Raw genomic sequence first — 15,522 nt, forward strand, 5'->3', positions numbered from 1 at the left:
ACAACTTGGTGACATTTATAGAATTATTTGGACCTCGCACTTCGATTCGTAACTTCACTTGTTTCGTAAGATCTATGTTCACAGTTGAGTTGGTTAGGAAACGTTCGGCCAATTACAGCGCTATCTGTTGGATAGCCTACCTTTTCCGACTGTTGAGCCTATTGCATGTGCTACTAGAAAAAAGTGTTTGTATTTCACTGGAGCACAGTTGGAAGTCTGACGTTGATCAGTTCTTCGTACGTTCTCGGGAATATTTAAAGTTTAAGGACCTTATGCAGAGTCGTTTTGACGCGTAATTAGTGCCATACTAAAGAGTTTGACTAACATATGTTCCATGCAGTAGTCAGCCTCTTAGTATGACGCTAATCATACGTCAAAAAGACACTGCATAAGGCCCTAAGAAAGTTTCGAAAGTTATTTTACTTTGCCTCTCCGTTTGGAATATATGATCATTTCAAAACTGATGGGACTATTTGGAACTCCTAAGCATACTCATCGTATATTTTGAATAAAATTTGTAAGAGGTAACTCTCTCTAGATCTCCACTATCGCTTTCACTTTCTTCTGTCTTTCAGTTTTTCCTATCTTAACTCTAATTCACCAAGTCGTTGGTTCATTTCTATTTGTTATATGAATTTTCAAGTCAATCTGAACTTTCTTTAGCATTCCTATCAATATTTCTAAGTTCAACTTGCGTTTCTGTGTTCATAAACCATTGACGGGTTTTTAATAACTACAGGGTTATTACAAATGATTGACCCGATTTCATAAATTCACTGTAGCTTTGTTATTGGTCATATTGAAAAACTCAAAAAGTTTTTTTTAGTGACATATTACAAGTCTCCTATGTGTGTCTCCTCTAGTAATTCTGCAAATATCAAGTCAATTATCAAATTCTTCCCACACTCGGTGCACCATGCCCCTATCAATCCGTTAGAAAGCACTGATGATGCGAGCTCTCACAAGCACTCGTCGTTCGTGAGAAAGCACTCGCCTGCAGAGAAACTAAGCGTGTCGTTTGAAGAACCAATTCATGCTGATTACAAGCTAATAAAGTTCCTGTACCGTTGAGAACTGTTCGAGAGATTCAACTTGGAAGTTTATTGAAAAAATGACTATATGCGCATTTAAACACGTTAAGTACAAAATTTTTAGCAACAAATATTGACATGCGAATTGAAATCTATCACAGGTAACAGAAAAAAATGTTTTGCATTAACTAACAGATTTCATAGTTAAAATTAGTCATTATATATACTGTTCACAATAATGATAGGTTAGAGATGTAAATTGATCACTGTTGTTCTGTTCTATAAAGAAATGACACAGGCAAATGACTTCCTTGCACCATGAACGCTTTATATGTGTAATTGCGTTGTATCCGTCAAGGGAACAGTTTGCATAATCAACGCGAAAAGCAAATTCGACAGGTGATTCAAAAGGTATATAGTTTTTTTGGTAACCTGCCTTGTAGAACTTAAACTGAGACAATCCAATGTATCGCGCCCATCCGAACTGATTCATCAGCATGGACACGAACTTTATTTCATTGTTTCGTTGGTACGTCACGTCCGGATGAAGAAGTTTCGTAGTATGTAAAAATCACCTACCATACTCTTTGATTGGTCGGAATCTAAACACATCAAATGGTTGTATAAATCATGTGCAGTTCTTTGTTATATTCTCAACTATTACGTCTTTGTCATCCGTCATCCAACTTGCAATTTGTCTGTGTATAGACCCCAGTGATCAAGCAGTAGCAAATTCAAACCATCAGGCTGCATAATAATGGTAGGTCGCTATGAGGCGCAATTGTGCATTTAATGCTGAATCTCTCGACAAGTTCTGAAGCATACAGGAATTTTATTAGCTTATTGTAATCAGCATAAGCGGTCCTTCAAATGGCATGGTTAGTGTTTCTGCAAGCGAGTGCTTTCCCGCGAACTTCTCCTGTCAGTTCTGTTAGATTTGTTGGTACAGCAGATGTAAATACTGTATCTTTCACATAACCCCACACAAAAATTCGCATGAGCTTAGGTCCGGAGAGCGTGGAGGTCATGACAGGAATTCCCACCATCCCATCCTGATCATCATCCCCACCACGACCGATCCATTGGTTCTTCAATCTCCGTTTAGGAATTCACGAACATGAAGACGGAAGTGAGGCATCCGAGACAGAACTGTGCATACCATCGCCGAATAGACTTGGCAGTTAATAGATCTTTGTTGAGCTTCGTTCCGAAATGTCGTTGCACTGTTTAAGATTCACTGATGTGAATGAAACTCGATCACAACATAACCTTTCTCTGCGTCTGTCGCGGTCGCCACCTTGAATAATTCCTCACTGCTGCGCTCTCGTGGCACAAATCAGAAGCGAACCTCCAACACATATATATATATATATATATATATATATATATATATATATATATATATATATATATATATATATATATATATATATATTGGAGTTTTTGAATACGTTTCAAGATTTTGTGACAATATGTCTAATAATAAAGCTGCAGTTAATTTATGAAATCTGGTCAATCATGTGTAATAACGTCTCCTTCTTTCGAGGCCTCTAAACGCCTGAAACATTATGCAACCGTGCTAAGAAGAAATGTTAGGGTGGTTGCCTATCACGAAACACAATTACATTCCATGAGAACTTTACATACTACATTGGGAATTTCCCAGTACTACAACTAATGAACATTTTTTAAATTATTTATTTAAGCAAGTACAAAATTTTGGGGGAAAGCTGCAAATTTCAAATGCAAATGTTCATACAAAGTGTACCAAAATTAATTTCATCATACTGTATATAAAGATTCAAAAGTTACTGTGTATTAAAGATTCTTCCTAAAACAAGTTCCGTGACAATGTTAAAAGTCACAAGCCCAGAAAACTGTTAGAATACGTAACATTTACTAACATTTTGATGAACTTTATGTCTTGAAAACTGTTAATAGATAATATTTAACATTGTGATGCGCCACCTCGTGCAACATCGCACACTCGAGACATCTCAAAAATAATATAACTGAAAGATGGCATTTATTTTAGTTAACTAAAATTTATGTCTATTTAACAACATTTTATTTGGCGCTGGTCAAGTTTAGGCACACTACATTTTCCAACATTTATAGGTAAAATTTAATACTCTACATGGAAAAGCATGTTTATAAGCAACAAATTACTGCAGGCGGCAGAATTAAATAGTAAGTTATATAGCTGTATTTTATGTTTACAAGTATAAGGTTACTAGTGTAAAATTATTACAAGCGTTACACGATTGTTCAAATAAGTACACATAAAAAGGCTCTGTCATATACTATTTTCCGACATATATAGTATTTCTGCAAGTGTACGAAACCTCTATTTTATGTTTACAAGTGAAGCCTTGCTACTGTGCAACATTGTCAATAGTGTGAAATTACTTCTAAAACTGAATAATTTCAAAAGCCTTTTCTAAATATTACACAACTCATTACTGACACACAATCATAGTCATACGTCTTGCAAAGAAAATCAGAAAAATAAACACACTGCTGAACAAGACTGCACTTATTTAATATAAAAACACATTTACACGTGACGTTTCGATCTTTTAGCCAAGATCCTCATCAGACGTACGCTCTTGGGATCCTCGTCAGTGTACGTCTGATGAGGATCTTGGCTAGAACATCGAAACGTCACGTGTAAATGTGTTTTTATATTAAATAAGTGAAGTCTTGTTCAGCAGTATGTTTATTTTACTACAACTCATTAATTTAATGTCAAAGACATTTTACTTAGACTTTATATTGCCATACAAGTATTTGTAAAATAATTACGTTCATTTCATCATTTTGTAAGAAAACAATAAACGATAGGGTACTGTTCTTTCGACTATCACGCCATATTCCTTTGCATTGCACGAGCTTCCGGGTCGCATAATTCAAGACGAGATCATCCTCTTCCTTAAAAACTGTTAGAACACACTTCTTGCGTGGATTGTGTTGTTGGAGGTGAAGTGAAGTAGCAACCACTATTGGAGGCTAGGACCGTTTCCAGGCCACCCGGGACTTAGAACCTTTAAGAATGCATCACCTCAGAAGCAGGCCATGAAGAAACTCCAAGCCTCCATCCAAATATAATCATCGAGCTGAGTCACACCAATCCATTCATCGCCCCTGGCAGATTTGACAGGATATGAAATCCAATTGTCAATATCAGTATTGGTTCCATTGTATCTTCACTAGGAAGTTACACAGCAACTTCAGAGAGACATTCCATCAATTGAACCAACAGTTTCATTGAAAACAAAAAATAATTAAAGCAAGTGCTCGTATCCTTTCCTAATAGTTAACTCCCTTGTTCTCTACCCTCTTTTACCTTCTGCCTAATAAGTAATATAGTCGCTATTTTGTCATTTTAAATGGTTAAGTCTTATTTATGCATTGAAGCATAACCTTAATCAATATTAGTTGCGTGTGAATTGTCAGTTCTTATCCACATTTACATTCCTTTGTTTAAGTAGCTTATGGTAAATAAAAAGTAAATCATAAGTCAATATCTCAGCTAATTGAACTAATATTCTACACCTAAGCATTACTGTAAAACTATTACAAATGTTGGTACTCGAGTTACTGTGAAAACCAACATGTTTTTATTTTCTTCGCTCATGTGTATACCCACCGTTGCTGACACGCCTACTTTCTTCGAGCCCGCCACTTCACCCTGCCCTGACTCGGTTAGATAGCATTTGTGCTTTTTAGTGGCCGCCTACCACAGGTTGGTTTATGCTTTTGAACTGTAGTTTTATAGCCCCTTCTAGACGATGCATTTATACCCAAACCGTGAAAGAATTGTAATTTTTCAACAATTACTTCCAGTGGCCCTCTTAAACTTCATCTATGCTGTGCTGGGGTAGTGTTATGTCGCCCAGAGCACAAAACTTTTAGAGGACAATAAGGAAGAAACTGGTGAAAGTATTATTTTTCAATTTATTGTTTTTTTTAATAATAATTTCGCTATTGTTATTTTGTTATCATATTTGATTCTCTACTTGGGCAGAAAGTGCTTACAATTACAGGAACTAGCTGCACCTGCAAGAAAAAGGAAAATAATGTTAAATAATTGCTTTTACATAGATACCCAGAAGTTATCTTTCTAAATTATCAAGAGGGGGAAACAAGATGGCGACGGACATCTTTACACCTGGAACATCATGCTCCTTCAATTGTGCAATTATGAATTTGTACATAATTTTAAATTTTGACAAAATTTAGTTTCTTTACAATTTTTATATATTACATCTTTTTTATATGTCCTGAGCCTCTAACCTCCAAGTAATTTTACAAATTATGTGAAAACATATCTACTTAGAACAGGCGAATTCGTCCATGTTGGAACGCACCATTTTATACAAATCTACGTTTTCAAAAACAATTAAAACAAATGTAGTGAAGCAGTCCACTGGGCTATAAGGCCGGGACTTTCTTTATAAATCTCCCAAAAGGGAGATAACTAGAACTAGAAATTATCAAGAAACTACGAGGCACTGATTAGAGGATAAGAGTTGGCGCTGTAAACACTAAGTATTGTGGAACTTTGCTCTCAGTTTTTATTCAATTTTTACTATTTACGTTTCAATTTTTTTTGACAATTTTGTTATTTGTTACAATTTTAATATATTGTTATCCAACTTCAATATGTTCATGCGCCGCTTAGCCTTGCTTATTACATTCACAGTGTGAAAAAACAATTATAATTAAAACAGGCTAATTCGGCTATTTTGGCACGACCCATCTTAATACATAATTTTCATTTAAAACAGCATTAGTGAAGCAGTCTACAGGGCTCTAAGGTTGGGACTTCCTTTGTATAGATCTCCCGTAAGGGAGGTAACTGAAACTGAAAACTAAACCGGCACTAATTACTACATTATTACTTTATGCTCCGAGCACACCGTTGAAAACAAAACAATGAGTGATATGCGTTTGCGTATCATTTTCTAGTGTGTATGATAGAGTAATTTTTACAATTTAGTGTAAAAACAATTCTACTTATAACAAGCCAATTCATCCTATGTTGGAACGGGCCATCTTTACATTTATAATTTATATCAAACTAACATACAACAAAAACAGTAAAGATGTCAACTGGGCTCTATGACTGTGACTTTCTTTATATAATCTCCCATCAAGGGAGAGAATAGAACAGGGGTGGCTTCCCCCAGAAGAGGAAACTTTCTTATTTTATATACAAATAAAACCCATCCCAGAGTTTGGAGCTTTTAAAAAGTAGCTCTAAGTAGCCTGTGTGTTGGCCCCCCAAAAGTTTGGGCTACACGAGATCTTTATAGGGCCAGAAAGTACTTCATTTGGGCTGTTTGGGCTAGCAACTTTTAGTAATTGGGTTATTCAGGAAACAAAGCTACAGCCTCACAAAGTCTGAGGGGCCAACTTCACATTAGCCCCCCATGTGTTTGGGCCAGACGAGATTTTTATTGGGCTGGATAGTACTTCGTTTGGGCTGATTGGGTCAGCAACTTTTAGCGTTTGGGCTATTATAGTTTCCGAAATATGGGCTATTTAAGTTTTTGAGAAGTGATTTTCCTGCTTCTTTTGTCGGAGCCAACTTCACGAATATATTTCTGACAAATACGTTTATTGGAATTGACAGTACTTTGTGTGGACTAGCAGTTTGAGAAGTTTCAAGATTTGAGCTGTATTTGAAACAGAATTAGACCTTCACAAAGTTTGGGGGCCAACTTTACGTTAGCCCCTAAGTGATTGGCCCAGACGATAAAAAACATCAAATTTGTAGAAATTTATCAGTGGTCCTGCTAAGTTCACGTGAACTTAGCAGGGCCACTTTATTTTTAGATTTTTTTCGAATTTGAGACCAGTACAAACGAAAATTTTTACGGTACAAACCGGTACAAACGCAGTACAAACGTATGGTGTGTAAATATTTATAATTTTCAAAAGTGGTCCTGCTATAAGTTCACACTCTTTTAAATAGAAGCGAAAGTCTTCTTATCCTCCGGGAGACGAAGTCCGGAATCATGAAGAGCAACTGTAAAAGGAGGAATATTGTAAGTTGTAAAATTGATTGTTAGGTTTATGCTATCATTTGTTATTCTATCTTAAGAATCCTTCCTCTTCACTTGCCTTATGTTAGTTTGGTATTCTGTATTATAATGCATCGTTAAACATACAATAAATTTTATTTATTGACGGATTTCCTTTCCAAATCTTAAAATGTTATATGACATTGTTGCCATAATTATTCGCTGAAAATCAAATTGTAATACCGTCATTTGTTAAGCCACTTTCGGTAATTCCATCCTTCCGTTACGAACGCAGTTAATCCATATTTTCCAAGCGACTCAAGGATTTTACTGCACTCGAACGGGTCCAACATTCTGCGAGATACATTTAGCAGTTGCGCACTGGATGTCTTTACTATGTCTAACAACGATGACTCTGCCCTACTCTACAAAGAAATGTATTTTAATATTTCAGTGGAGCTACATCTCCGATTGCTAAATAAATATTTGTATGTCGAAAAATATTAAATAAAACCGATGGATAGTTGCAATTAGTCAGGTTCACGATGCCACCTTCCTTTACTTGATATTCAGTGGCTTTCCCCTAATAGGACTGCACTGAAACGAAAGATATGTGATGCCACACACCAGGCCCGTTTCCAGGGGGGTGTAGGGGGGCGGGTCCCCCTAAATTTTCGCTGCTCTCCCCCCTAAAATTTTCATGGTAGGCTTTCAAATGCACTATAATATGGTGATGAACTATAAATGGTTGGATCGGGCTCCCCCTAACTTCAGCCTGGCCCCCCCTACATTTTTGGGCTGGCTACCGGCCTGCCACACACGTTCGGTGTTTCTTGTGTAATTACTATGTGAATAAAATGCAGAAAGCAGCCTAACAATGTTGAAAAGTGAAGAAACTTGGTGACACTCATAAAGTATACTTCCAGTTCAAAAAGATGCAAACACAACACCGCTAGAAATGTGTACTTAACGTTTTCTTTGCAAGACAACTGTATAATTTGATGTTAGTAGCAAAAAAGGAAATTAAGGTGAACCATCTAAAATAGCTAGCTGTGCCCATTGCAGTTGAACTTGGTTTTATGAATGTCATTGTAACCGAGATGTAATATCAATATCAGGCGACTTACTTGGTGATAATGAAGAATTACGTATACAGTTTATTTCTATATTTACCTTCAGATAGGAAACGGCATTCTTTCACCTCTGCAGTCGAAGAGATTGAACAGTAAGATGCTGTATGAGAAATGGAGTCGTAATAAATTACGAAATATAAGCGAGGTAATGCCACGGAGCCCTTAAATTTGTTCCAGAGACCAAATGGAAAACACTATTGTACAGTAGCATTTCTCAACCGCTATGTCGCGACACATTGGTGTGTCGCGAATACGTATCAGGTGTGTCGCGAGATTTTAAATTTGATGTCTTCTTATATTTCTGATGGTAATATTTCTTTCTCCATATTCCAGATCGAACAGTGGCCAAGAGTCCTGGGGGGCCAGGCTCCGTTCCTCAAATTCTTGGCTCCCCTAGTGCCCCACCTCCACACACAAAATGATACTGCAACAGGTCGACAAATAGGGTTGCCAACTGGCCGGTTTTTCACCGGCCTGGCAAGAAATATTGCTGTTATTTTAATTAAAGCCGGTGACTGGTACAAACTTCTTACCAGCCCCTTTATGATCGTTTTTTTTTTTTCACATTTGTATTTAGTTAGAGGTAATTTCATCTAGTTCAAAGTATAGATTTAAAAAGTAACTTTCATTCTGTAAATCCAAAACTGTTACCTTTCACAATCTATCAACGACTATTATATTTTGTTCATCTGTTTAGATAATTTTAAAGATGACAGGGATTGTATCAGTGAAAATTTGACATTTACTTGTAAGGAATTTTATACATTTATTGAGAGTTAAAAAGGACTTCTTAAAGCAATTTCCTGTAATTAAAGTATAAGTTTAAATAATAAATTTCATTTTCTAAATCCAAAATTGTCACGTAAAGATTATTATACTTTTGTTCATTTGTTTCGATAATTTTAAAGAAATGTCGGTTACTGGTAAATACAATAAAATGATCAATACCGACTTCAGTTTCTCATTTTTAGCATAATGTATCTATTAAGCTTATTTATGAATGTACTAAGGATAAGCAGAATACAGGTACTATTGCACTTTTGTTCACGGTAGTACATTTCCTTCTCATGGATGGGTCCGAACAGAGATACTTGACACTTAGACCTCTATCATAGGGAATTTTGAGAGGGTGCCGGTTTTTAATTTTCCAAAGTTGGCAACCCTGTCGACAAACGGTGAGTTGATAGTGCCCATAAGTGAAACTATTACCAAAGCATTTCCCGACAACAGTTACCAACTGCAGCAGTGGCGTATTTAAGATTTTGTTTCGGGAGGTTCTTTGCTAACTTTCGGGAGGGCTTTGCCTGAAAATGTAAAAGTTCAGCAAGATATTTTATACACTTTACTATAGTAAGATTTCGGGGGGGGGGGGCTTAAGCCCGGAAGCCCCCTAAATACGCCACTGAACTGCAGTATTCCATGTGTCTGCGTTCCGAGTACTAAAAAGCTCCACGCTCGTCTTTGTTTGTAGTGCAGCAAGATCTAATTAATCGAAATCTGTAAGGTGCATGCATTGACTTCACTATCTGAACGTTCCTTTTAACATGTATCTCTTATCTGGTTACCTTCGTTTTCGACAAAGAACCAGGAAATAAAGCAAAATCAGTCGACATTCTCATTCGCTTCAATATTGAAAATGAAATGAAATGAAATTTTTAAGTTTTACGTCGCACGGTTATGCTGGTTAAGCTAAAGGAGACGGTGATGATGAAAGATGAATGAAATGGTGGAATGAAGAAAGTAGGAGGAAACGGGAGAACCCCGAGAAAACCCACGTACACGGTATTTGTCCACCACAAAGTTCACTTGGCGGGAGCAAGGTTTGAACCCGGGACCCCAAGCACCAGACGTGAACGCTCTACCACTGAGCCCCCGCGGCCCCCGCTTCACTATTGAGTCATAATAAAATATGAAATGGTTACTTACAAATAGTATGCACTGCAGTAAAACATTACACTTGAGTTGGACGAAAGAAATCTTCGTACACTACTTATTTGTACACTAAATAATTGATTTCCATTGATTATGGCAACATAGAACAAATGCATAGCATCCATTAAATAATTTGGTATTATTATTATTATTATTATTATTATTATTATTATTATTATTATTATTATTATTATTATTATTATTATTATTATTATTATTATTATTATTATTATTAAATAATTCTAATATCGAGCCGTCTTGTTTAATATGCAGTAAAAGAGGAGAGCAAAAGTTTTTATTATTCGTGTCATTCTTTGTGTGGTTCTTATCCTAATCACTCGAGAAAATTAGCCTGGAGAAATGTAGCAAAAATTTGTGATTCTTTATAAATAAATCGTTCAGAAGTATTTTCTTTTAAACGATTTTAACTGGAGTTTAATCCCAAAAATTCTACTAGTAGAGAAATTCCGAAGTTTATTATAGAGCCAGTGCTACAATCTCCTGATTACTAACCATTAGGTAAGATACCGAGATGATGCAACTTGATCGCGGCAGTAATGTTATTTTATGTAAAAGTGGTAGTTACTCTGTGACCAGGTTATATCATCAAGTTATCTGATGTTTAGTAATCACATAGATATCAGGAGTTTGTGGGACTGGTCCACAGATATTCCATTCAGTAAGTTCAGTCAGTGAATACCAAATTTTATCGCAGATTTTTATTTGTTTTTTGTCAAAATATGCATTTCTGAGAAAATTACATTGTAAGAATTATGCAGATCAGTAAATTAGTGGCGACATGAATTTTGAATATACTAATTAATGCCCCCTCCTTCAAATCTCATCTCAAAATTAACAATATTAATTTAGCATTGACTACGGGATAATAGCATTAAGTTAACTCCAACTACATTTGAATTTATTTTAAGGCTTTGAAACATCCGAAGCTCAGAGGTTTGAAATGAGGGAAATGTGTCAATAGGGCCATAAAAATTTTCCTAATGTCACCGAGGAAGAATCTTGGTAAATTCCTTAGTCGAAATATTTATCCACGAGGGATCGATCACAATATTCGGCCATTCGGTGTGGGTGTGAAGTGTTTGTGTACTTGAATTCACGACAAATTCTAAAAACTAGTGAAGGTAAACAAACGAAAGAAAGGAAAAGGCCACGTATACTTCTTTCGCTGTAAGGAGTCCCGATTGAAATGTCTGTTCTGACACTGTTTGATATTAGGAAAAGAAAAACACATTTCCTCTTTTAGCTTCGAAGAGTGTTCACTTTAACATTTTAATGAAGTATAGGCAAATTCATTACTCAGTTTTAGAGCTCAAGGATAAAAGTAACCAAAATAATTGAACTGTGGCCAGATCAAAACATAAGGCTTCAACCGGGGCAGTTGGCCCGGGCACCAGCAAACTAATCTGTGTGGTTATTGGTTGGGTGTAGATGAAATTGGTGCTGATAGCAAAATTTGTCCCAGGCACCAAATGTCTGATTTCATCACTAATTAGGCTACCGTATTTTTAGAGCATGAAATCGGAACATTTTTCTGAAATTTTAAGAAGACATGACAATTATTGGCAATTTAATTTAAAGTGAAACTTAAGCTTCAAGTGCAAGGCTTAAAATTTAAAGCGGGCTTGGACGGAAAATCAGTGTCCTGTTGGAGTTCAGTTCCTGTTTCTGTGCGACGTTTGTCTCTTAAGAAAATTTGTCCTTATCTATCACTTTTTACATTATTATTATTAATTATTATTACACTATGTGGTATTAAACCAAATCTGGAAATTGTGATATTTATTTACTTCCATCATTCAATCTTGCAAATTAGTGTGATCTATACAAGAGGGAATATTTTCGGGCTAATAAGTTTGAGATGACGGCTGCCATGCTACAACTTCGAGCTTCACCTTATCTCAAGTAGATACAGACACATCGGAAGGTTTGATTCTTGAAGATTCACTAGTTCAAACACTGTCGAAGATGAGGTTTGGAGAATATGACTCTCAACAAACAACATTCGAACAAATTTATCAAGAATGTTTGGAGATATACAAAGAAAATGGCCTTGAAATTCCAAAGCCGGAAACAGATAGACTATAGGAAACGAACTAGACATTTACCATCGAAATATCACAAATCATTTTGGATAAATCTTTTCCTCCGTTGGAGGCAGAAAACGAATTTTCTAAAGATAATATACTAAGAAACATTTTTCTGCCTACTATTGATAAGGCAGTCACTGAGACGGAAAAACGCTTTGAATTATGTAGCAAAATCATTAGATCAATCACCACTCTACATTCAAAAAGTAAAGACTTCCTAAATTAAACATTGTCGAGCATATGGCCCAGCATCATGGAAGTGATCTGGAAATATTCAAATGTGAACTCAAAATCCTTCGAAACACATCTAAGTTGTATGAAGACAAGAGAAAACCAAAGTTGATTCCTTGATGAATTTCATTTATCTTTTTTGTGTCTACAAAAACGCATTCTTGGAAACCTACAAGCTACGTATCATCTCTGTAACTATTACCAGTTCCTAGTGCTACACGAGAAAGGTCATTCTCATGTTTAAAAAGATTAAAGACATGTATACAATTCAATGACGAAAACTTAGGATTACTGAGGAAAATTGCTAAATCTTTAGATCTTGAAGAAGTTGTTGATACGTTTGCTGCTGACCACAATAATAGAAAGATCCTCTTTTAAGTAGAGGCATGAACCTATAAGTTATTTTCTTTATCTGTAAAAGTGTATTTCTCTGCCTCCGCTTAAATCAAGCAACCATACACATTTTAAACCCTTTGATTAAATAACTACTTACTTATATTAGAAATCAATTGTATTAATGTATCCTAGTTGTTTGATGTAGTAAATTCGTACATTTTCACTGCAATAGAGTAAAACCATGAAGGGTGTTAATGAACTACATCGACAAACTGTAAGAGGTGGTTCCTCACATCAAAATCAGAAAAAAAGTTCATATAGACCTATGAGGGAAAATGGCATACTTTCAGAGCTAGGGCTGTCCAAAATCGCGAAAAAGACAAATTTCAACAGGCTTTATTTCGAATTCTAGAAATCGTGGATGGTGGTCCTTATCAGCGTAAAGGAAGTCAAGCATACACAATCCAAAAATGCATATTTCATCAATTTTCAATGGAAATGGAGGGTATTTTCTACAGGGTATAATTCTCAAATATACTCTCAATAGAGTTTTCATATATACCCTGATTTCAAGGAGGGTTCAAAGTAGGCAGAAGGTAAGCCTTGACAACAATCGAAATCCAGTGCTTCAGAGGGAAGTCGGAAGTGTTAGGAACCGGCAGCTCCATGCCTTTTTGTGTTCGGAATAACGTGTAATGTGATGTACTTCGTCACTATATATATTGCACGTTTTATTCACTTATAAGCGTGAAAGAAAACATCGCAGTATGCTTTTTCTCGAGTACGGGAAACCGTGCCGCTGACGATCCTTAACACTTGCTTGTTGAGTTGAGTTGAATTTGAGTTTTACGCCCCGTTCAGCAGCGAGGCTATATGAGACGTGGACCTACTGATTAACGTGGAATCAGAACCACATGAGCTCCCGCCGGGAATCGAACCCGGGTCTCCCACGCCAAAGGCGCGTACGCTAACCGCTTAACCACGAAGGAGCTCCTTAACACTTGCGACATCACGCCAAAGGATTCCGTGTTCTTTGCTATCAAAACTTATCGTTTGCTTACTTTGGACCAATCATAAAGTCATAGCATATACCAAAATTTGGTTGATGGCATGTCTGGGAATTTCACCGTGCAGGAAATACTCTTTACACCGTTTAACATTAATGAAATCTGCATTTTTGGACTGCGTATGCATGACTTCCTTTACGCTGATAAGGACCACCATCCACAGTTTCTCGAGCTCGAAATCGGACCTCTTGAAATTTGGCTTTTTCGCGATTTTGGACAGCCCTAGTTCTGAAACTATGCACTATTTTCCACAGGTTCATAGGAACTTTTTGACTTATTTTGATTTGAGGAATCATCTCTTACAGTTTGTCAGTATAGTTCATTAACACCCTGTATATACATAGATGTCTGCTCTGGAATATTTATAAATTTATACGTTAGTGTGAGTTAATATAAATACATTCACCTACAAATCTATTTTCATTCTTATATATATATTTATTACATATATATATTATTGTGAATAAAATTTTTCATTCACTGGAGATGGTCCCCTCAAAATATTCTTGGGCCCGTCATTGGTTCCCCCTGAAAAAAATCTAGCTACGCTACTGTGCACAAATGCCATATGTTTCTTTTGTATTAATATATTTCTATTCAAGAGTCTTACGTAATTTGCTTGTAAGATTTGTACCTCATAGTCATTCCATAATTTAAAAAAAGTACGTATTTTTATGTGTTTGCGTTTTGGCACCTTGGAAAAAAATCACATGCAGCGGTGTCGCGAAAGTTTGAAACGTACTTTGGTGTGCCCCAAAGGAAAGAAAGGTTGAAAAACACTATTATTGAGAATTAGAGAGGGTTGAATTGAGTCGAATGGTACAAGTTCACTTCAATTATTATAAAGTAGTTTGTGATTTTTTAAAAGCAAATGGGACTTAAGGGATTATTACAGAAAACATGCTTATACTTAAAAAGAAAGAAAAAAATCATCGTGGAACTGACATCAAGCACATGGTCTTTCACTACTTGGGTGTTTCACAACTTTATCGCTACAGCCATATGTGAACAACTGGTACCCAACTTTCCCTTTCGAATTCTGTTCTTCTTTTGTTTTTAAAGTTGAATAAATATGTAGAAGTTGGAAAGTTTGAAAACTAAAATTTTAAAAAAGTGAGCATTTATTATCGGGGTGGAAAAAAGATCTCTCCGGAGCTAAGGAAGCCCATAATATGGTTGAATTATGTCTTTCATTTTTTTTCTTGAAGTTTTAGTTCTTAGGAAAGTTTACTCGCTTTTTTCTTTTTTTTCAGCTTTTAAGGTTTTCTTATAGCAGGAGGGGGGAAAACACCATGAACTGTGATTGTTTATATAGCATAAAGTTTTTTTTAAAGGATACTTCCAAGGTTTTTTTTCTTCCACAAAAGAAAGCGAATTTTCGGATTAATATTCACAACGCTTTCTCTTTCTCTGTTGTGAATTATGCTCCTTTTATCTTCCTATCTTCTCTCTGTATCTCTCAGCTTATCTGCTGGCTTTTTCCTTACAAAATGGTGGTCAAAGTCAGTACAAAGGGTTAAGTTACAATAACTGTGAACACAACACGCCTTTAGTTCAGTAAATCTCTTTATAAAAAATATAAAAAATACAAATATTCTTATAGCACAATATAATTCGTTAGTCTTTTTCTAAACCTGACTTCTTAAAAAAGAATG

This window comes from Thermobia domestica, chromosome 5 (genome assembly GCF_964235325.1).
Source record: "Thermobia domestica chromosome 5, izTheDome1.hap1.1, whole genome shotgun sequence".
Classification (NCBI taxonomy): domain Eukaryota; kingdom Metazoa; phylum Arthropoda; class Insecta; order Zygentoma; family Lepismatidae; genus Thermobia; species Thermobia domestica.